Source organism: Dendrobates tinctorius, unplaced genomic scaffold (assembly GCF_039654945.1).
Source record: "Dendrobates tinctorius isolate UK_male_01 unplaced genomic scaffold, ASM3965494v1 ptg000079l, whole genome shotgun sequence".
Taxonomy (NCBI): Eukaryota; Metazoa; Chordata; class Amphibia; order Anura; family Dendrobatidae; genus Dendrobates; species Dendrobates tinctorius.
In genome coordinates this window covers 17,803,872-17,826,556 of record NW_027361747.1, presented here as the reverse complement: position 1 = coordinate 17,826,556, position 22,685 = coordinate 17,803,872, and positions in this window count along the sequence as shown.

Here is a 22,685-nt window from a genome sequence, read left to right as displayed (position 1 = left end):
TAAGACGAAGTTGCTCTGGGACAAACTTGCCCCCTGGCTTGGCCGCAGGAGCCAGCGACTGGGCCCCCTCAATTTCCCGTTCCAATTCAGACGAGATCCCTGCTAACACCACCCCAGGGTGCAGAATGGAGGACGGTGGCTCAGGGACAGACACAGGGTGAAAACTACGAGATAAGGCGTCAGCCTTGACATTCTTTGACCCTGGACGGAATGTAATAGTAAACTGGAAACGAGGGAAAAAAAAGTGACCAGCGGGCCTGTCTGGGCGTTTATCTTTTAGCAGACTCAATGTAAGACAAATTTTTGTGATCAGTGATCACAGTAACCGGGTGACTGGCCCCCTCCAAAAAGTGCCTCCATTCCTCAAACGCCAACTTGACCGCAAGAAGCTTTCTATTGCCTACATCATAATTTCTTTCAGCAGCAGAGAACTTCCTGGAAAAGAAGGCACATGGCCTGAGTTTGGTTAGAGTGGCAGGCCCTTGGGACAACACCGCCCCCACCCCCACCTCGGAGGCGTCCACCTCCACCACAAATGGTTTGGAAGGATCTGGCTGTACCAAGACAGGAGCAGACATAAAACATTTTTTCAGCGTCGCAAAGGCCTCTTTTGTGAGTGAGGACCAATTTCTCACATCCGCACCTTTGCATGTTAGATCCGTGAGAGGTTTGACCACTTGCGAAAACCCCCGGATAAATTTGCGGTAATAATTGGCGAACCCCAAGAAGCACTGAAGACCCTTAAGATCTCGGGGTTGCACCCAATCCGCAATGGCCTGCACCTTCTTGGGGTCCATGTGAAAACCCTCACCGGATACAATTAATCCCAAAAAAGACAATTCTTGCACACAGAATACACATTTCTCCAATTTGGCATACAGATGATTTTCTCTCAGTCTTTGGAGAACAGTTCATACATGTTCCAAATGAGAATGCTTGTCAGAGGAGTATATCAAAATATCATCTAAGTAGATAACGACAAAATGACCAATGAGATCCGAGAATACCACGTTGATGAAATTCTGAAATATGGCGGGTGCGTTGTTAAGACCAAACGGCATGACTAAATTTTCAAACAGTCCCTCGGTCGTGAGTAACACGGTTTTCCATTCCTCCCCCTCTCGGACCCTTATCAAATTATATGCCCCCCTAAGATCCAGTTTAGAAAACCACTTTGCCCCTGATAGTTGGTTACATAAATCGGGAATCAACGGAAGGGGGTACGTATTCCGTACAGTAATCTGATTAAGCTCCCGGAAGTCGAGACAGGGACGTAACCCGCCATCTTTTTTCTTTACAAAAAAGAAACCTGCCGCCACAGGTGAGACTGAAGGACGTATGTGTCCTTTGCGCAGACTTTCAGCAATGTACTCCTTCATAGCCAAGTGCTCAGGACCGGACAAGTTAAACAGACGGGCTTTAGGTAATTTAGCCCCAGGGACCAGCTCAATAGCGCAGTCAAAGGGTCTATGTGGCCGTAACGTCTCGGCCTCGCTTTCGGAGAATACATCTTCGAAGTCCTTCAGGCATTCCGGAATACCTTCCAGCTCGACAGATGATACAGACACAGATTTAACAGGTTCAACCAGCAGTGCGGATTTATCACATAACTTAAAATCATTAAACCTCCATTGAACAATCTCCCCTGTTTTCCAGTTAATAACTGGGTTATGGCGTTGTAACCAGGGCATGCCCAACACCAACCCTGCAGGTAGATTGTCCAGCACAAAACAACTTAGATTTTCCACATGAGTAGCGCCCACTCTGAGCGAAAACAAGTCAGACATAAAGAGAATTCCCTCCTTAGTGAGGGGAGAGGAGTCAATAGCCATCACCTTGATCGGAACCATGAGCCTAACTGTCCCTACCTGGCAGTGTGTGACCAATTGGGAGTCAATGAGATTAATCGATGACCCGCAGTCCACGTAGGCTGTAGAGGAAAAAGAACTACCGTCCACAAACAGTTCCACAGGCAGTAACACTTTAGAAAAGGCGGAAAAGGGTACCTGAGGGTCTGAGTAGTCTCCCCGTTGACTACCCAGACCTAGTCGTTTCCCGCTGACCGGGTTGAAGACGGGCAATCAGGACACTCCCTTTTCCAATGTCCCGTTTTACCGCAGTAAAAGCATAACTGCTTGTCCTTCCGGCGTTTCCTCTCCGTATCCTTCAGGGAGAGGGGGCCTACATCCATGAGCTCAGGGGCAGTCTCTTTTCCACTGGGGAACAATGGAGTCTCCTCCTGCATCACCCCTCTGGCCCACAGCCTGCGGTCCATCCGGACGGCCTGGGTCATGGCGTCCTCGAGAGAGTTAGGTGGGGGATGCAACGCCAAGGCATCCTGCAGCCGCTCGGACAAGCCTCTGCGAAAGAGTCCTCGGAGTGCGGCATCGTTCCAAGAGACCTCTGCGGCCCAGCGGCGGAATTCAGTACAAAACCACTCAGCTGAGTGTTTCCCCTGACAGACACTCATCACCATGTCCTCTGCCAATCGCACTCGGTCAGGCTCATCATAAATGTGCCCGAGGGCCTCAAAGAATGCATTCACAGACACTCTCTCAGGGGCAGTGGGAGAAAGGGAGAAAGCCCAAGCTTGTGGGGACCCTCTTAACAGAGACATAATGACCCCAACCTTCTGTTTGCACCCCTCCATGAAGACCCTGAACTCCTTTTTGTTTCCAGAAAAAAAGTCAGGCAGTTTAACAGGTGATTCTGGGGACACCAAAGCAACATCACTCACCCCAGCCCCCAGAGACCAAGCAGCTAAAGCCCCCCGCACTGTCTCAGAAACCTGCTGCTGAGAGCGAGCCAGAGCTTGCTGCTCCAGAGATAAACCCTGAAACATCTGACTCAGACTTTTCATCTGGTCAGCCAGAGACTGTATGGGATCCATAACTCTCTGCATAAAAACCCCCCAAAAAACTTAATGGTCAGTTATAATGTCAGGGTCCTGACAGCGCTGGCGTACAGCCTCCGCTAAGCAGGGACTCACCCACACCATAGGGACCCCTGGCGACAAGAACAGACGGAAAATAAAGATGCACAGGACCTGAATGTAGAAGTTTAGCAAGCCGACATAGGAACTATGGTCATGTGAACGGTCATGTGACTGCAAGGGGCGGGGCTTAGCGTACTTCTTTCAGAGAAGGTAGAAAACTCAGAGTCAGGCAAAGCAGAGGTCAAGCACAATACAGGCAAGTGAGGTACAGGAGGGATAAACGGACGGAAGGTCAGACAAAGCCAAAGGTCATACACAAGCTATCAGTACAGCACCAGGGATGAGACAGAACGGATAGCCAGGGCCAAGCAGAGATCAAAAACCAAACGGACATAGAAGGTACCAAGCAGAATCCAAAGCGATATCCAGAGAACAGACCGAGTCATACACAGAGAATCAAGCAACCAGAACACAGCACAAACACACTCAGGGGTCACCACACAATGCCAAGGGCGAAAGTATAACTGATGGTGGATGGGAGCTTCCTGAGGCTATAAGAAGCCTCCCCAGAACCAATGAGAGGCCACCATAATAGGTCCCAGGTGTGCAGCTGAGAGTCTGCATTGAGATCAGAACATTAACCCCAGAAGTGCCGGTCACCCAGCACTGGTATCATGACATTGATATTGTTCAACAATTTTGTTTCCCAAGTCTTCAGAGTGTTCTATTCTCCTCTTTCTGTTCTCCGCGCTTGGTGTGGCACACACAATGTAAGGAGTGAGTCAACTTCTCTCCTTTTTATCTGGTTTCAGGTGTGATTTTCACATTGTTCACACTTGCTACTTGCCACAGGTGAGTTTGAACAAACATCCCATGCTTGAAACAAAGTTGTTTACCCAAAATTTTGGAAAGGTGCCAACAATTTTGTGTGACATTGTGTCCAATTTGCCTCTTTTTCTCTGTTGTTTTTTTTTTCTGTTGTTCCAATATATACATAGGAAATAAACATGTGTATAACAAAACATGTGTATTTGCATTAATTTTCTGGGAGAAATACTAAATTTTCTGGAACAATTTCAAGGGTGTCAACACTTTCGGCCATGACTGTATATGGTTGCAGAGAAATAAAATGTGCTCCATGCCAAAAATATAACTTTGACAGTGGTTTAAACGTTATGTGGTCTTGCTTGGCGCACTAAGGTGTACTGTATATCTATGTAAGTAATAGAGCTATGGCATCATGTCATACAGCAGAAGTGGGCAATTAATTTTCTCGAGGGGCCACATGAGAGACCATGACTGTTGTGGAAGTCCGAAACAATAGACTGAAATTAATTATGGTCAATATTAATATTAACATATTAATTACAATTATAATTATTATTTTATATTTGTATTGTCACTAGTGTTGACGATACCATCCGATATCCAGAAATATCGGCTCGGATTGGATCGGCCCGATACACAAAATGTATCAGATATTGCCGATTCCGATACCGGAAGTCCCATTCAAGTCAATGGGACAGAAATATCGGATTTAAAAAAACCCTTTCTTTCCTTGTACATCCAGTTCAGGAGGGGGGAAGAGTGTGGGCGGTGCGTGGGCAGACACTGTGCATGTCTGTGTGGGCCTAACGGGGGTCTGTGCCAGCTGCCGGCGGTCTGTACGGGCCTGCCGGGGGGCTGTACGGGCCTGCCGGGGGTCTGTGCCTACTGCCGGGGGGTCTGTGCCGACTGCCGGGGGTCTGTGCCGGCTGCCGGGGGTCTGTACGGGCCTGCCGGGGGTCTGTGCCGGCTGCCGGGGGGTCTGTGCCGGCTGCTGGCGGTCTGTACGGGCCTGCCTGGGGTCTGTGCCGGCTGCCGGTGGTCTGTACGGGCCTGCCGGGGGTCTGTGTGTGTGCGCAGGCATTGTCCGATGGGACTACAAGTCCCATCGGGCGATGTCTGCTACAATGACAGTGATTGACACAATAGCCAATGATGGGACAGTAGTAGTCCTATCATCCGGCTAATGTGTTGAATGTAAAAAAAAACAAAAAAAAACATACATACTACATACATACTTCACATATACTACATTCATACAACATACATATATACTACATATATACTACATTCATACAGCATACATACATACATACTACATATATACTACATTCATACAGCATACATACATACTTCAAATATACTACATTCATACAGCATACATACTACATACATACTACATATATACTACATTCATACAGCATACATACATACTACATATATACAACATTCATACAGCATACATACATACTACATATATACAACATTCATACAACATACATACATACTACATACATACTACATATATACAACATTCATACATACATACATACTACATATATACGACATTCATACAGCATACATACTGTACATACTACATATATACTACATTCATACAGCATACATACATACTACATATATACTACATTCATACAGCATACATACTACATACAGTGCTGGCCAAAAGTATTGATACCCCTGCAATTCTGTCAGATAATACTCAGTTTCTTGCTGAAAATGATTGCAAACACAAATTCTTTGGTATTATTATCTTCATTTAATTTGTCTTAAATGAAAAAACACAAAAATAATTGTCCTAAAGCCAAATTGGATATAATTCCACACCAAACATAAAAAAGAGGGTGGACAAAAGTATTGGCACTGTTCGAAAAATCATGTGATGCTTCTCTAATTTGTGTAATTAACAGCACCTGTAACTTACCTGTGGCACCTAACAGGTGTTGGCAATAACTAAATCACACTTGCAGCCAGTTGACATGCATTAAAGTTGACTCAACCTCTGTCCTGTGTCCTTGTGTGTACCACATTGAGCATGGAGAAAAGAAAGAAGACCAAAGAACTGTCTGAGGACTTGAGAAACCAAATTGTGAGGAAGCATGAGCAATCTCAAGGCTACAAGTCCATCTCCAAAGACCTGAATGTTCCTGTGTCTACCGTGCGCAGTGTCATCAAGAAGTTTAAAGCCCATGGCACTGTGGCTAACCTCCCTAGATGTGGACGGAAAAGAAAAATTGACAAGAGATTTCAACGCAAGATTGTGCGTATGTTGGATAAAGAACCTCGACTAACATCAAAACAAGTTCAAGCTGCCCTGAGGGTACAACAGTCTCAACCCGTAGTATCCGTCGGCGTCTGAATGAAAAGGGACTGTATGGTAGGAGACCCAGGAAGACCCCATTTCTTACCCCGAGACATAAAAAAGCGAGGCTGGAGTTTGCCAAAACTTACCTGAAACAGCCTAAAACGTTTTGGAAGAATGTTCTCTGGTCAGATGAGACAAAAGTAGAGCTTTTTGGGCAAAGGCATCAACATAGAGTTTAGAGGAGAAAAAAAGAGGCATTCAAAGAAAAGAACACGGTCCCTACAGTCAAACATGGAGGAGGTTCCCTGATGTTTTGGGGTTGCTTTTCTGCCTCTGGCACTGGACTGCTTGACCGTGTGCATGGCGTTATGAAGTCTGAAGATTACCAACAAATTTTGCAGCATAATGTAGGGCCCAGTGTGAGAAAGTTGGGTCTCCCTCAGAGGTCATGGGTCTTCCAGCAGGACAATGACCCAAAACACACTTCAAAAAGCACTAGAAAATGGTTTGAGAGAAAGCACTGGAGACTTCTAAGGTGGCCAGCAATGAGTCCAGACCTGAATCCCATAGAACACCTGTGGAGAGATCTAAAAATGGCGGTTTGGAGAAGGCACCCTTCAAATATCAGGGACCTGGAGCAGTTTGCCAAAGAAGAATGGTCTAAAATTCCAGCAGAGCATTGTAAGAAACTCATTGATGGTTACCGGAAGTGGTTGGTCGCAGTTATTTTGGTTAAAGGTTGTGCAACCAAGTATTAGGCTGAGGGTGCCAATACTTTTGTCTGGCCCATTTTTGGAGTTTTGTGTGAAATGATCAATGTTTTGCTTTTTGCTTCATTCTCTTTTGTGTTTTTTCATTTAAAACAAATTAAATGAAGATAATAATACCAAAGAATTTGTGTTTGCAATCATTTTCAGGAAGTAACTGAGTATTATCTGACAGAATTGCAGGGGTGTCAATATTTTTGGCCACAACTGTATATAGGAAGGTTGTGTGAGTGCTCATGCTGTATATAGGGCTATGTCACCATAATTAATTCTGCTCAATATTAAGTGACAATTAGTGTTGAGCATTCCGATACTGCAAATATCGGGTATCGGCCGATATTCGCTGTATCGGAATTCCGATACCGAGTACCGATATTTTTTCAATATCGAATACCGGAATCGGAAGTTCCCATAATGCAATGAGCCACTGTTGTGGCTGTGATTGGCTGCTGAAATGATGTCATCATGATGCGCGGTCTGTGCGCATCATGATGCGCGGTCTGTGCGGGCCTGCCGGCGGTCTGTACGGGCCTGCTGGGGGTCTGTGCCGGCTGCCGGCGGTCTGTACAGGCCTGCCAGGGATCTGTGCCGGCTGCTGGGGGGTCTGTGCCAGCTGCCGGCAGTCTTCTCCTGACGAAGAAGCGAAACGCGAGTTGGGGCGAGGGGGAAGCCAGCGCCATTACTCATATCTTGTAAGTGCCCTTTTTTGGACTGTCCGTATGCATTTATATTGTCTTTCCATTATAGCGCTTTTGTTCTGGGCGCTCCCAGTAATTGATATGTAATCATGGATTGGCTATGTTCATTCCCACTATGGAAAGCACTGTGAGTTCAGATGCATTTGCGCTGTTCTTATTCTGATAATGGTTACTAGTTTGAGTGCAGCATATTTTATGCCATTCCATGATTAATAATTGTAATTGATTTGTATCTTTACCTGTATATGTTCATTTGGGCACGTTTGCAATATGGCTCCCTCTTTGGATAGCAGTTACCCATTTTTGTAATTTTTATCTATTCATTTGTTATGCTTTTGCATTCAATAAAATTTGTATTTATGGCAATTTATACTTATTTTCGTGGTTTATGGTGAGTAATATACCTGACAAATTGGTTTGTTTCTACGGTTTTAGTACCATATAGCACTTGGTGTCGAGTAGTATTCTTAGCCCGATTATAAGGTTTTTTAATGGACTGATGGCTATAACCACATTCCAAAAATCTCTGTTTCAACTCTATGGCCTGTTTTTCAAATCCTTCCTTATTTGAGCAGATTCTTCTCAATCTCAGAAATTGCCCTATTGGGATTGAACGTATCATAGCAGGAGGATGCGAAGAACTCGCATGGAGAAGTGAATTAACTGATGTTGATTTTCGGAAAATATCAGTATGTATGAGTAGGCAATTATCCATACCTCTCTGAATACGTACATCCAGTACATCCAAAAATTCCATCTTATCTGGATCAAACTGATATGTCAAATGAATATTAAGAGAATTTTTATTAAGATGCGTCATGAAATCATGAAGAGATTCCACTGACCCATCCCAAATCAAGAAAACATCATCAATAAAACGCACCCACATTAGGATACGTTCCATAGATGGCACTGATCCAGAAAGAAAAAGGTCCCTCTCCCACAGCCCCAGGAATAAATTTGCATGCGCGGGTGCAAAGGACACGCCCATTGCAGTACCCTGGAGCTGCAGGTAGAAGGACCCCTTAAATAAAAAAAATTTTTACACATGGACATTGCACTTTATATTGTGGGTTAATAATTTATTTATTATTTGATTTTTTTTATATTTTTATTTTTATTAATTATTTTTTTAAAAAAAATTTAATTTTTTTTTGTTTATTTCACTTTATATTTATTCATTGCTTGCACATAATACACTTATTATTGTCATTATTTATTTGAGGAATGCATATGTGAATATAGTATATTAATTGGGTCAGTATTATTATTTTACAATTATGGTAAAATTGTCCCAGCTGTGCTTATAATCGGGCAAAGAATACTACTCGACACCAAGCGCTATATGGTACTAAAACCGTAGAAACAAACCAATTTGTCAGGTATATTACTCAGTATCATGGTCATGCTGAAATAATGAGAAAATACTTGACCAAATCATGGGGTATTCTGAAAACTGATCCAATTTTATCTAAATCTGTAGGAGATAAACCTAGTATCACATATAGAAGGTCAAGAAATATAAGAGATTATCTCGTAAAAAGTCACTATATCTCTAATCCATCTCCAATTACTTTTTTGTCAAATGCGATAACAGCTTTGGGTTCAAAATCATGTGGAAAATGTGTGGCTTGTCCAAACATTAGCAGGGCACAAAACTTTTCAAATTCAAAAAATACAGTGATTTATGATATTAAACATCTAATAACTTGCACATCAAAAGCAGTAATTTATTATGCAACATGTCCTTGCCCCTTGATTTATGTCGTAATGACGACTCGACAACTCAAGGTTCGTGTTCATGAACATGTACTAGGGATAATAGCTGCAAAAGAAATTAATGATACGTCTTTATTAAAAACTATCCCGAAGCATTTTAAAATCCATCACAATTGTGATTCTTCTTTATTAAAGATTATGGGAATAGATATGGTGCCACAGAATGAGAGAGGTGGTAAAATAAGTAATCTCCTGGCCAAAAAGGAAACTAAATGAATTTGGACATTGGACACAGTATCCCCCAATGGTTTAAATGAGAATTTAAGGTTTATTCCTTTTCTGTAAACCAATTTGCTAATTTTAACAGATTTTATATATGCTACTGTTATTATATTTTTATCTTTTTTTAGGTTTTGATGGCATGTGGCTATATAAACTTGTGATTTTATCTTCAGAGTGTAATTCCTGAGGGCTTCTTTGAGTCTTATGAAGATTGAAGGTGGCAAGGGACTTTATCCGTGATGGAAAATTGGACTTGTTATCCATAAAGAGTTTTGGATATTTTTTAAATTTATTTTTCATTAATTTATTATTTATTATTTTTCATTATCATTATATTTTTTATTTTATAATTTATTTTATTTATATCTATTTCTTTATTTCTATTTTTTACATATTATTTATTATTTTATTTATTTATATTATTTCTTCATTTATAAATATTTTATTATTATTTATCACATATTTTTCTATATATATATTTTTTATTGTACGATATTGAAATATGGATAAATTTGAGTCACTATTATATACATATATATTTATGAAAAAAAAAATATTTTTATATCATATATATATAATTGTAATTATCATTGTCAATATATTTTTTCACATAATTAATTTTATTTTATTATTATTTATAATTCATTATTCATTCATTAATTTGTAATTATTATTGTCAATATATTTTTTCACCTTATTAATTTATATTATTATGTATAATTCATTATTTATTAATGATTATTTATTATATATATATATTTTCATTTTTATATATTATTTAATAATATTCTCTTATTTTGTATTATTTTTATTTATTTTTCCTTGGTTTTTATTATATACTAGCTGAAGTGCCCGGCGCTGCCCGGGCATAGTAACTAACTGTGGTTAGTTATAACAAATTATAATTATCTTCAATCCCATAGTCCCATGCCCATATACCCTTCATACATATCCACCATCCCATAGTCCCATGCACATATACCCATCATACATATTCGCCATCCCATAGTCAAGTGCCCATATACCCATCACACATCATTCATCTCATAGTCCCATGCCCATATACCCATCATACATATCCTCCATCCCATAGTCCCGTGCCCATATACTCATCATACATATCCGCCATCCCATAGTCCCGTGCCCATATACCCGTCATACATATTCTCCATCCCATAGACCCGTGCCCATATACCCATCACACATCCTTCATCTCATAGTCCCATGCCCATATACCCATCTTACATATCCTCCTTCCCATAGTCCCGTGCCCATATACCCATCATACATATCAGCTATCCCATTGTCCCGTGCCCATATACCCGTCATACATATTCTCCATCCCATAGTCCCATGCCCATATACCCATCATACATATTCGCCATCCCATAGTCGAGTGCCCATATACCCATCACACATCCTTCATCTCATAGTCCAATGCCCATATACCCATCACACATCCTCCATCCCATAGTCCCGTGCCCATATACATATCCGCCATCCCATAGTCCCATGCCCATATACCCGTCATACATATCCTCCATCCCATAGTCCAGTGCCCATATACCCATCACACATCCTCCATCCCATAGTCAACCATTATGACATCATAATGAGTGGCGGCGGGGCTTGCGACCTATGATGACATCAGCGTCGCCATGGCAACCGTTGTGACATCACAATGAGGGGCGGGGCTTGACACGCACACACGTTTTCCCCCAGTATGTAGATAGGGGCAAAATTGTTTGGTGAATTGGAACGCGCAGGGTTAAAATTTCGCCTCACAACATAGCTTAGAACACTCTCGGGGTCCAGACGTGTGAGTGTGCCAAATTTTGTGGCTGTAGCTGCGACGGTGCGGATGCCTATCCCGGACATACACACACACATACATACATACACACACATACACACTTTGAGCTTTATATATTAGATTGACAATATATATCTAATCTCGTCTATCAATTGATATACATAGGTTTTTTATTATCTTTTTACAATTGCCCAATGTACATTTGTCCCTGCTTAAATTGATTATATAATGCATATGGTTTTTCTGAGCCATTTTAGTCATAAATTATTATACAATTAATTAGCATTATTTGTGATGCCGCTCTGCTGTAATATCATGCTCCCGATGGTGCGCGTGCGCACTCTGTGTCTTGACGTCTTGGTTGCTGCGTCCTCGTGGCCTTGGTAACGTCGGGCATTCTCCTGTGCGTTCCGTTCACGTGGTCTGGCGCTCGGACTTCTGGTCCTCCTGACTGAGCATGCGCTGGTTGTACACCTGAATCACTGATATCGGCGCCATTATTTTATGTAAAATACCCCCGGATTCATAAAGTAGCTACCCCCTGATGAAGAATTAACTCCGAAACGTGCGTCGGGGTGCACACTGAAGGGACGTGGTGACCCTTATAGGTATATGATCTATTTTCCTGCAATCCTCTTTTTTGTATGGCACTTTATGTATAAGTCATTAGGACTTCTTTTGCACAGCAATGAAAATTCAATGATACATGGTTATTTTTTCTGACACAAGCACACTGCACTTTGGAATGCAGTAGTAGTTGTTTACAACAAAAAATTTTTTTGCACATGCAAATTATATTGTGGGTTAATAATTTATTTATTATTTGATATATTTTTATTTTTATTATTTAAAAAAAATTGTTTTTTTGTTTATTTCACTTTATATTTATTCATTGCTTGCACATAATACACTTATTATTGTCATTATTTATTTATTTGAGGATTGCATATGTGAATATAGTATATTAATTCGGTCTGTATTATTATTTTACAATTATAGTAAAATTGTCCCAGCTGTGCACATTGTTTTTAAATGATTTTTGATTGTGTTACCCCTGGCGCCTGTATCCGGTCCGGTGTGCTTGTAAAGTTCAGCCGTAGTCATTGCCGAGGACACCGGGGCACCTGAGACCTGGCCTCCCTTCACAGGCACAATACATTGCTCTTGTAGCTTACTTGCCTCTCCATTCCTGGTGCTGACAAGGTCCACCCTCCTTTTCCTGGAGTCACCTTTGGCCTTATGCCAATGAACAGAGACACAATCCAGGTAAAAATCAAAATGCAAAACTTTACTTTCAGTTCTCAGCACATCCAGATACATTCCATCATTTACATCAGTTTCCATGTGTATAGTACAAGTTATTTTTAATGGCTTCAACACTCCAATTAATTAATACCAACTACTGATATGGTTTCAATCAGTTTAATATAATATATACTGTATCCTTACTTTCAGGGAGGTAAGCAAAAGGTCACTGAAACTTACTTAAGATAAAGGAATGTAAATTACTGGTCATTTGTTTATCCATCAACAAAGGACCATTGATATTCAAGGAAACTACCCTAATTAGATTGGGTGTGTTAACTTTCCCAAGGATGTTATCTGGTGAATTCTCATCTATTTGGTTTCAAGGGACTTTCTCATTAGCATTCAAGGATAGATCAAAGCTTTTTAACTAAGACACATTTGGATGCTTTTGGGGGGATAAATTGAGGGGATGTGTTTATAGCCAATGGACAATAGACTTGTAACATCATTCCCCACATGGTGGGGCTGGACACACCTTTTAGCTGGACATTTAAAAGAACCAGGACACATGTGCTCGGTCTCTTTTTTGTCTCCTGGAGGATGAGTGGTCGACGTCTATCTGAATAATGTAACGTATGACTAATGCTTGTTTCTGATTAATGCATATGTATTTATAGTTTTATACTGTTTATTATTTGATCTTATCACTTATTAAGTAAATCAATTTAGTAAATTCAATTCTTGTGTGAGCATTTTCTTATTCATCACAATCCATTGGAACCCTTACAATAAAAATTGGGGTCAGAAGTGGGATTGTTTTGAATAAAAATGTTTGCAAAATTGAATAAGTTTGTTAAGAGTAGGAAAGCAGTTGAGAGTAGTGTCAGATCTTTGCCAGAATGGGTGTTACCAGGAAAGTGAACCCCAATGGCACAGGAATGTAACAAATATATGGAGGGACAGCGCTTATCAAATCCTCAGGATGTGGCTGCCAAATTTGATCTCTCAAGGTATGATGCAAAAGAGCAGAAAGCTGCAGCAGCCGTTGGATGGATCTGTGCGCAAGTGTCTCAAAGCTTACAGGAACAAATAGACAGTTTGCATTTAGAGCTGCATACAGCTATAGAGCAAAGGATTAGCTTGCAATCAGCCTTGAGAGACCAAATAAAACAGCATGGCAATATGCAAAGGAATTTTGAAGCTTATGTAAAGAAAAATGTGAATAAGAATAGGCGCAGGAGGAGACAGCAGCCAGTGTCACATACTTGTACTGCACAGATTAGAACCATGATTGCACGTGAGAAATGGTCAGATTTGCTAGAATGGGATGGCTGTGACAGTGAAATAGATGAGGTAGAGAAGCAAGTCAGACCGATTGTGACTACTAAAACTAGAAGAGAAGTCGCACAGCGTAGTGGAGATAGGATGGATGCAGGAAACGCAGCTACAGGAGCAGAAGCTTCAATGACCGAGGAAACTAGGAATTATACAGCCGGAGAATTAACAGAATTAGCTACCAGGTACAGGCAGCAAGCAGGAGAACCTTTGTTAGCATTGATTCTTAGATTATGGGATCAGGGAGCCGATACTATAATTTTGAACCGTCTTGAGGCAGTAGGACTTTGTAGTGAATCATAGAATTGTAGAGTTGGATGGGACCTCCTGGGCCATCTGGTCCAACCCCCTGCTCAAAGCAGGAATCGCTAAATCATCCCAGTCAGATGTCTGGCCAGCCTCTGTTTGAAGACTTCCATTGAAGGAGAACTCACCACTTCTCGTGGCAGCTTGTTCCACTCATTGATCACTCTAACTGTCAAAAAGTTTTTTCTAATATTTAATCTGTGTCTCCTCCCATTCAGTTTCATCCCATTGCTTCTAGTCTTTCCTTGTGCAAATGAGAATAAAGTTGATCCTTCTACAATGTGACAGCCTTTTAGATATTTGTAGACAGCTATTAAGTCTCCTCTCAGTCTTCTCTTTTGCAAACTAAACAATCCCAAATCCTGCAACCTTTCCTCATAAGACAGGGTTTGCAGACCGGTCACCATTCTGGTTGCTCTTTTCTAAACTTGCACCAGTTTGTTGATGTCTTTTTTAAAATGTGGTGCCCAAAACTGGACACAATATTCCAGATGAGGTCTGACCAAAGAAGAGTAGAGGGAAATAATGACTTCACGTGATCTAGACTGTATGTTTCTGTTAATACATCCTAGAATTGCATTTGCCTTTTTTGCTGCTGCATCACACTGTTGACTCATATTCAGTCTGTGATCTATTAGTATACCCAAGTCTTTTTCACATGTGCTGTTGCTTAGGCCTATTCCTCCCATTCTGTATATGCTTTTTTCATTTTTATTGCCCAGATGTAGCACTTTGCATTTTTCCCTGTTAAAAACCATTCTGTTAGTTGCTGCCCACTGCTCCAGTTTATTTATATCTTTTTGAATCCTCGCTCTCTCTTCTCTAGTATTAGCTATCCCTCCTAGCTTTGTGTCATCAGCAAATTTAATCAGTTTACCCTTAATTCCTTCATCTAAATCATTGATAAAGATGTTGAACAATACAGGGCCCAGGACAGAGCCCTGTGGTACCCCACTTGAGACATTTTTCCAACTGGATGTGCAGCTATTTACGACCACTCTCTGGGTACGATCATTAAGCCTGTTATGAATCCACCTAACAGTTGCCTTGTCCATTCCATACTTAGTCATTTTTTCAATAAGGATTGTATGAGATACTTTGTCAAATGCTTTGCTGAAGTCAAGATATACTATATCTACAGCATTTCCTTGATCCACCCAATCAGTGATTCCGTCATAGAAGGAAATTAAGTTAGTCTGACATAACTTATTAGCTACAAACCCATGCTGACTCTGTTTAATCACTTCATTCTTATCCAGGTACTGACATACATGTTGTTTAATAATTTGTTCAAAGATCTTTCCTGGTGTAGAAGTCAGACTCACCGGCCTATAGTTGCCTGGGTCCACCTTCTTCCCCTTTTTGAAGCTAGGAACAACATTTTCTCTTCTCCAGTCTTCTGGGACTTCTCCTGTTCTCCAAGAATTTTCAAAGATTATGGAGAGGGGTTCAAAAATTTCTTCTGCTATCTCCTTCAGTACTCTGGGGTGTAATTCATCTGGACCTAGAGACTTGAATTCATTTAGGTTAGTTAAGTGTTTCCTCACTATCTTTCTGTTTATAGATATCCTGGATTCTTCTATTCCCTTAATAGGACAGTGAAGAACAGTTGGTGTTACATTTCCTTTCTGAGAGGAAACAGATGCAAAATAGGAATTTAAAAGTTCGGCCTTCTCAACATCCTGTCTTACCATTTCATCATTTTCATCCTGTAAAAATTCGATAGCATCTTTGACTTTTCTTTTACTTTTGACATATCCCCAAAATCCTTTATTATTGCTTTTGACATCTCTTGCAAGCCTCAATTCATTGTCAGCTTTGGATAATCTGATTTGTGCCCTGCAGGTTCTGCAGACAGCATTATATTCTTCTTTAGATATGCCTCCCTCTTTCCATTTTATAAACATTTTTTTCTTCTTTTTTAGCATGTGCTTAAGTTCTGTGTTCATCCATCCTGGCTTCCTTAAATGCTTCCTATTCTTCCCTCTTTTCGGAATTGTTAACAATTGTGCTTTGAGAATTTCATTTTTCAAGATTTCCCATCCTTCCTGGGCATTTTTGTCTTTAAGGATATCCAGCCATTGGATCCCTCAAATTCTCTTTCTGAATCCCTTAAAATCTGCCTTTCTGAAATCTAACCCTGACGTCTGAGTCTTCACAGGTCTTCCTCCTCTAGTTATCCAAAATTCTAAAATAGCATAGTCGCTACCTCCTAGGGTCCCAGCCACTTTTACCTCCTCAACCATTTCCTCCCTGTTTACAAGGATTAGATCCAAGGTAGCAGTTCCCCTTGTTTTCTCCCCTACCTTTTGGAAGATAAAGTTGTCAGCAAGAGAGGATAAGAATTTCCTTGACCTGTTAGTTTTGCCTGAGAGAGATTCTCAACAAATGTCTGGATAGTTGAAAAATATTCAGGATTGAGAGTCCTCAGTAGTTGATACCTTTTAATGGCTAACTGAAAAGATGGTAATACATTGCAAGCTTTCGAGACTACTCAGGTCTCTTCATCAGGCTAGACTAATACAAAATCTGAAGTCACATATTTATGCACAATACAGCCTAGAAAAAATGCAATAGATAAGACAAGTGACGTGAAGCAGAACTATCAATATGGGAGAGGGAGAAACATAAATATAAACATTGGACCAGTTCATAGATAAGGAGTCTGGATGTTTTATGGTCCTCTGATTGGGGTCTAGTTCTGTGTTGCCCTGCAAGGTTTTAAAAGGAAATTCCTTAATTGATGTAAAAAGACATAAATCCATGCGACACATTCATTCCAGCACTGAGAGTGTCAAAGTTCGTCATAAATTTGTACTCCCAAACTCGTCTCTCTATCTGAGATGTGAAGTTACCTTTCAATACCAGTAATTTCATATCCATGCTGCTGTGATCAGGGATACAGAAATGTTTTGCCATAGTTGGATAGTTGAAATCTCCCATGACAACTATGTCATATTTTTTGGAGAACTTGGCCATTTGATGCATAAAGAGTTCATCCATATCTTCAGCTTGCACAGGCGGCCTGTAGTAAATGCCTACAATGGTGTCCTTTCCATTGTTCTGTCCTTGTATTCTTACCCAAACAGTTTCCACAGAACTCCCAGTCTCTGAAGCTTCAATCTCTGTGCAGATATAGGCGTTTCTAACATACAATGCGACACTTCCTCCTTGTTTATCAAGTCTGTTTCTTGCAAATAAGTTGTATCCTTCTAGTCTGGTATTCCAATCATGTGTATTGTCCCACCAAGTGATTCCAATGACATCATATTTCTTTTTCTGTGTTAGTAGTTCCAATTCTCCTTGTTTGTTGCCCATGCTTTGTGCATTAGTATAGAAACATTTTAGTTTGTGATTGGTTTCCCAATATTTTTATTAATTAGATTCTTTTGTCTTTGTTCTTCCTTTCCACTTTTAATAGCAGAGTTCTCAATAGCATTTGTCAGGTGTATGGCTTTTTCTGGTCTTTTGCTTCCCTTCCCATGTTGTTCTAGTTTAAAGCTCTCCTTACAAGTGTAGCAAGGCGACTTCCAAATACATGTTTTCCAGTCTTCGTAAGGTGCACCCCATCTCTAGCAAGTAGTCCATCGTAAAGGTAATTCCCTCCGTGATCCAGAAATCCAAATAGTTGCTGACGGCACCATCGACGTAGCCAGTTGTTCACCTGCAGAATCTTATTCCACCTCCTTGTTCCATGGCCAGGATGGAAGAGAAGACCTCCTGCGCTCCCAGTTCTTTCACTTTCTTGCCTAAGTCTTCAAAGTCTCTGCAGATGGTTTCCAGGTCGTTTCTTGCGGTGTCATTTGTCCCCACATGTAGTAGCCGGAATGGGTAGTCATCTGTAGGTCTGAAGAGTCCTGATATCCTGTCAGACACATCTTTAATTTTTGCACCTGGAAGACAGCACATTTCTCTTGAAGTTATATCCGGTCTGCAGATAGCGGCCTCTGTTCCTCTCAACAGGGAATCCCCCATGACCACCACTCTCCGTTTCTTCTTCACAACATTTTTCTTTCTCCATCCAGGAGGACTCTGAAGGTGTACAAGGTTGCTGTTTGTGGGCAAAGTCTTATCCTGATGTATTTCTTCATCGTTTTCCTGCGTGAGAGCCTGGTACTGGTTCCTGAGAAGTATGGGTGCTGAATGCCTCCCGATCCTCCTGCTTCTCTGGGTCACATGTCTCCATTCCTCTGTTTCTTCAGGTGCACTTCGAATTTCTTCTCTTTCTGTAACATGAAGAGATAATTCTGCTCTGTCTAAGAACTCTTCACCTTCCTTAATGATCTTCAACGTAGCTAACCTCTCTTCGAGACTTTGCAACTTTTCCTCCAACAGGGACACAAGCTTGCATTTGTGGCATGTGAAGTTTGGCTTTTCCACTGGTAAGTCTGCAAACATGTAGCAAGAAATGCAGCTCACCAAATGGCTCCTGGCCTCTTCCATATTGAGATTTCTTAAAAGCAATGAGCCGATTTCCTCTTTTCAGCTGCAACGGCCAAAACCCAGTGATCGTTGAGCTCGCGGAGACTCTTCACTTATCCCAGAAGGCACTGGGAATATGCAAATGATCTCCTCAAGACTCTTCCCTTGGTTATCCGATTTCCTCTTTTCAGCTGCAACGGCCAAAACCCAGTGATCGTTGAGCTCGCGGAGACTCTTCACTTATCCCAGAAGGCACTGGGAATATGCAAATGATCTCCTCAAGACTCTTCCCTTGGTTTTCCGATTTCCTCTTTTCAGCTGCAACGGCCAAAACCCAGTGATCGTTGAGCTCGCGGAGACTCTTCACTTATCCCAGAAGGCACTGGGAATATGCAAATTATCTCCTCAAGACTCTTCCCTTGGTTTTCCGATTTCTTCTTTTCAGCTGCAACGGCCAAAACCCAGTATTTGTATTGATCCTATGGTGCGTCTAAAAATGAGACGTGCAAGGGACACTACAGAGACTTTCTCTTTGCTGCATTTGGTGAGGCATTCTGTGGCACAAGTGTATGACTCTCCCATGGAATTAATACCACAGACACGATGGGAGACTCTTACAGATGGAGTTCAGAGATTGAGAGAAATTGCATGCATAGGTGGCATAACTCGCAATCCTTTGCCAGATCTGAATGATCACGTTGCTGTTGTTGAGGATTGGAAGGGACCAGATGCTAGAATATTGACAGTAATCATGAAGAATAAGTTCATAGAAGGTGCCCCAGCGTCATACAAAGCCCCATTGTTCACTATGTTCAGTGCACTTATGGGAAATTCCACTAATGTCTACACAGCATGCAATTTAATCTCCCAGCTATCTGCTCTAGAAAGAGCAAAAATATCAAAAAATAGTACAGTAGAGAGAGTAGATCAAGAAAGGAGAAAAGAGGATGATACCCAAATAAGAAAGAGCAGGAAAGAGTTGTTTTGTGACCTGATAGCTAGTGGAGTTTCTTTCCTGGAGATAGATGGGATCTCTACAAGTGACCTGTTGAGAAGATGGCAAGATCGGAGGAGAAAAAGTAAATTGCAACTCACCAGACCCAAGAGGGTGGTGACAAATGAGATAGGGGGTTGGAAAGATAGAGGTGGGACACCTGATGGAGGCATGCAAAGCCCCCACTGTAACTGCCCCTTGCACTCTTCCAATACCATGGCATACTACACCCCCTGCCAAGATTCCCTCATGGACTAATTTTAAATGCAGATTTTAAATAAAAGTTGTGGAACAGCCCTGAAAATTGTTGTTTGAACATTTTTGAATTTTTTTTTTATGTCTAATGATCTTTGTTTTCCTTCTAGAGTTTCTTAGAGAAATATTCCTATGAGCATACTATGAAGTATGCGCTGGCTGATATATGAAGAGAAATACTCCTGTGACCATACTGTGACGTATGCACTGGCTGATATATGATGAATTGGGTTTGGTCTTGGTGATGCATAAATGTGCATTCCTCACCTGAGGGTTTGTAATACACCTTGATGTTTTAAAAGGCAAAAGACCATAGCAGATACAGTGGGGCAAAAAAGTATTTAGTCAGTCAGCAATAGTGCAAGTTCCACCACTTAAAAAGATGAGAGGCGTCTGTAATTTACATCATAGGTAGACCTCAACTATGGGAGACAAACTGAGAAAAAAAAATCCAGAAAATCACATTGTCTGTTTTTTTTTCATTTTATTTGCATATTATGGTGGAAAATAAGTATTTGGTCAGAAACAAAATTTCATCTCAATACTTTGTGATATATCCTTTGTTGGCAATGACAGAGGTCAAACATTTTCTGTAAGTCTTCACAAGGTTGCCACACACTGTTGTTGGTATGTTGGCCCATTCCTCCATGCAGATCTCCTCTAGAGCAGTGATGTTTTTGGCTTTTCGCTTGGCAACACGGACTTTCAACTCCCTCCAAAGGTTTTCTATAGGGTTGAGATCTGGAGACTGGCTAGGCCACTCCAGGACCTTGAAATGCTTCTTACGAAGCCACTCCTTCGTTGCCCTGGCGGTGTGCTTTGGATCATTGTCATGTTGAAAGACCCAGCCACGTTTCATCATCAATGCCCTTGCTGATGGAAGGAGGTTTGCACTAAAAATCTCACGATACATGGCCCCATTCATTCTTTCATGTACCCGGATCAGTCGTCCTGGCCCCTTTGCAGAGAAACAGCCCCAAAGCATGATGTTTCCACCACCATGCTTTACAGTAGGTATGGTGTTTGATGCATGCAACTCTATTCTTTTTCCTCCAAACACGACAAGTTGTGTTTCTACCAAACAGTTCCAGTTTGGTTTCATCAGACCATAGGACATTCTCCCAAAACTCCTCTGGATCATCCAAATGCTCTCTAGCAAACTTCAGACGGGCCCGGACATGTACAGGCTTAAGCAGTGGGACACGTCTGGCACTGCAGGATCTGAGTCCATGGTGGCGTAGTGTGTTACTTATGGTAGGCCTTGTTACATTGGTCCCAGCTCTCTGCAGTTCATTCACTAGGTCCCCCCGCGTGGTTCTGGGATTTTTGCTCACCGTTCTTGTGATCATTCTGACCCCACGGGGTGGGATTTTGCGTGGAGCACCAGATCGAAGGAGATTATCAGTGGTCTTGTATGTCTTCCATTTTCTAATTATTGCTCCCACAGTTGATTTCTTCACTCCAAGCTGGTTGGCTATTGCAGATTCAGTCTTCCCAGCCTGGTGCAGGGCTACAATTTTGTTTCTGGTGTCCTTTGACAGCTCTTTGGTCTTCACCATAGTGGAGTTTGGAGTCAGACTGTTTGAGGGTGTGCACAGGTGTCTTTTTATACTGATAACAAGTTTAAACAGGTGCCATTACTACAGGTAATGAGTGGAGGAAAGAGGAGACTCTTAAAGAAGAAGTTACAGGTCTGTGAGAGCCAGAAATCTTGATTGCTTGTTTCTGACCAAATACTTATTTTCCACCATAATATGCAAATAAAATGAAAAAAACCCAGACAATGTGATTTTCTGGATTTTTTTTTCTCAGTTTGTCTCCCATAGTTGAGGTCTACCTATGATGTAAATTACAGACGCCTCTCATCTTTTTAAGTGGTGGAACTTGCACTATTGCTGACTGACTAAATACTTTTTTGCCCCACTGTATAAGATGATTCTGTATGTGGGAGCCATGTGAGAGAAACATACAAGGAAAAGAGGGAGTGATAGTACAGACAATGAATTTAAGACTGACCTAAAGTTAGATGACTGATAATATACTGGGGGGTTGACAAGATAATAGATGACTTAAGGTACTGTCACACTTAGCGATGCACCAGCGATCCCGACCAGGGATATGACGCGGTCAGGATTGCTGGTGCATCGCTAAGTGGTTGCTAGTGAGCTGCCACAGGCAGATCTCCCCAGCGACATCGCAGGGGTCGGGGGTCGCTACTTACCTGTCAGACGCGGCGATCCTGACGTCCTCCCGCCCGTGTCCATGCGTCGCTTGTGGTCACAGCAGGAAGCGGCCGACGAGAAACGGCCCAGGACGTTCTCGCACGATCAGCGATAACCAGCGGGGGAGAGGTCGGAGGTAAGTATCACACATAGCGATATCGCTAGCAATATCGTTATAACGTCACAAAAACCAGTGACATTGCTAGCGATATCGCTTAGTGTGACATTCCCTTTATTTGTACTTAGTGTTGTCTTTGTCTCAGTATGTGCTTTGTGTACAGTATTTGTCATGGATATCCCTTGATAAAATTGGTTCACAGCCAAAGAAAAAATCCACGTGGTATTTTTATTTTTACTTTTTATTTGGTATATTTTTATTTTTTATGAGCTCATTTTTTTAATTTTAATGGTACTGTGTTTAGCATTCTTGGTTTTTAAAGGAATTGTCTTTTTTCTCTTTTCAGTCCACTACATGTTGGATTAGGGGGTGGGGTGTGTTATTAACTTTTTGTTTGCAAGAGTAAAAGAAGAAACCTTGGCC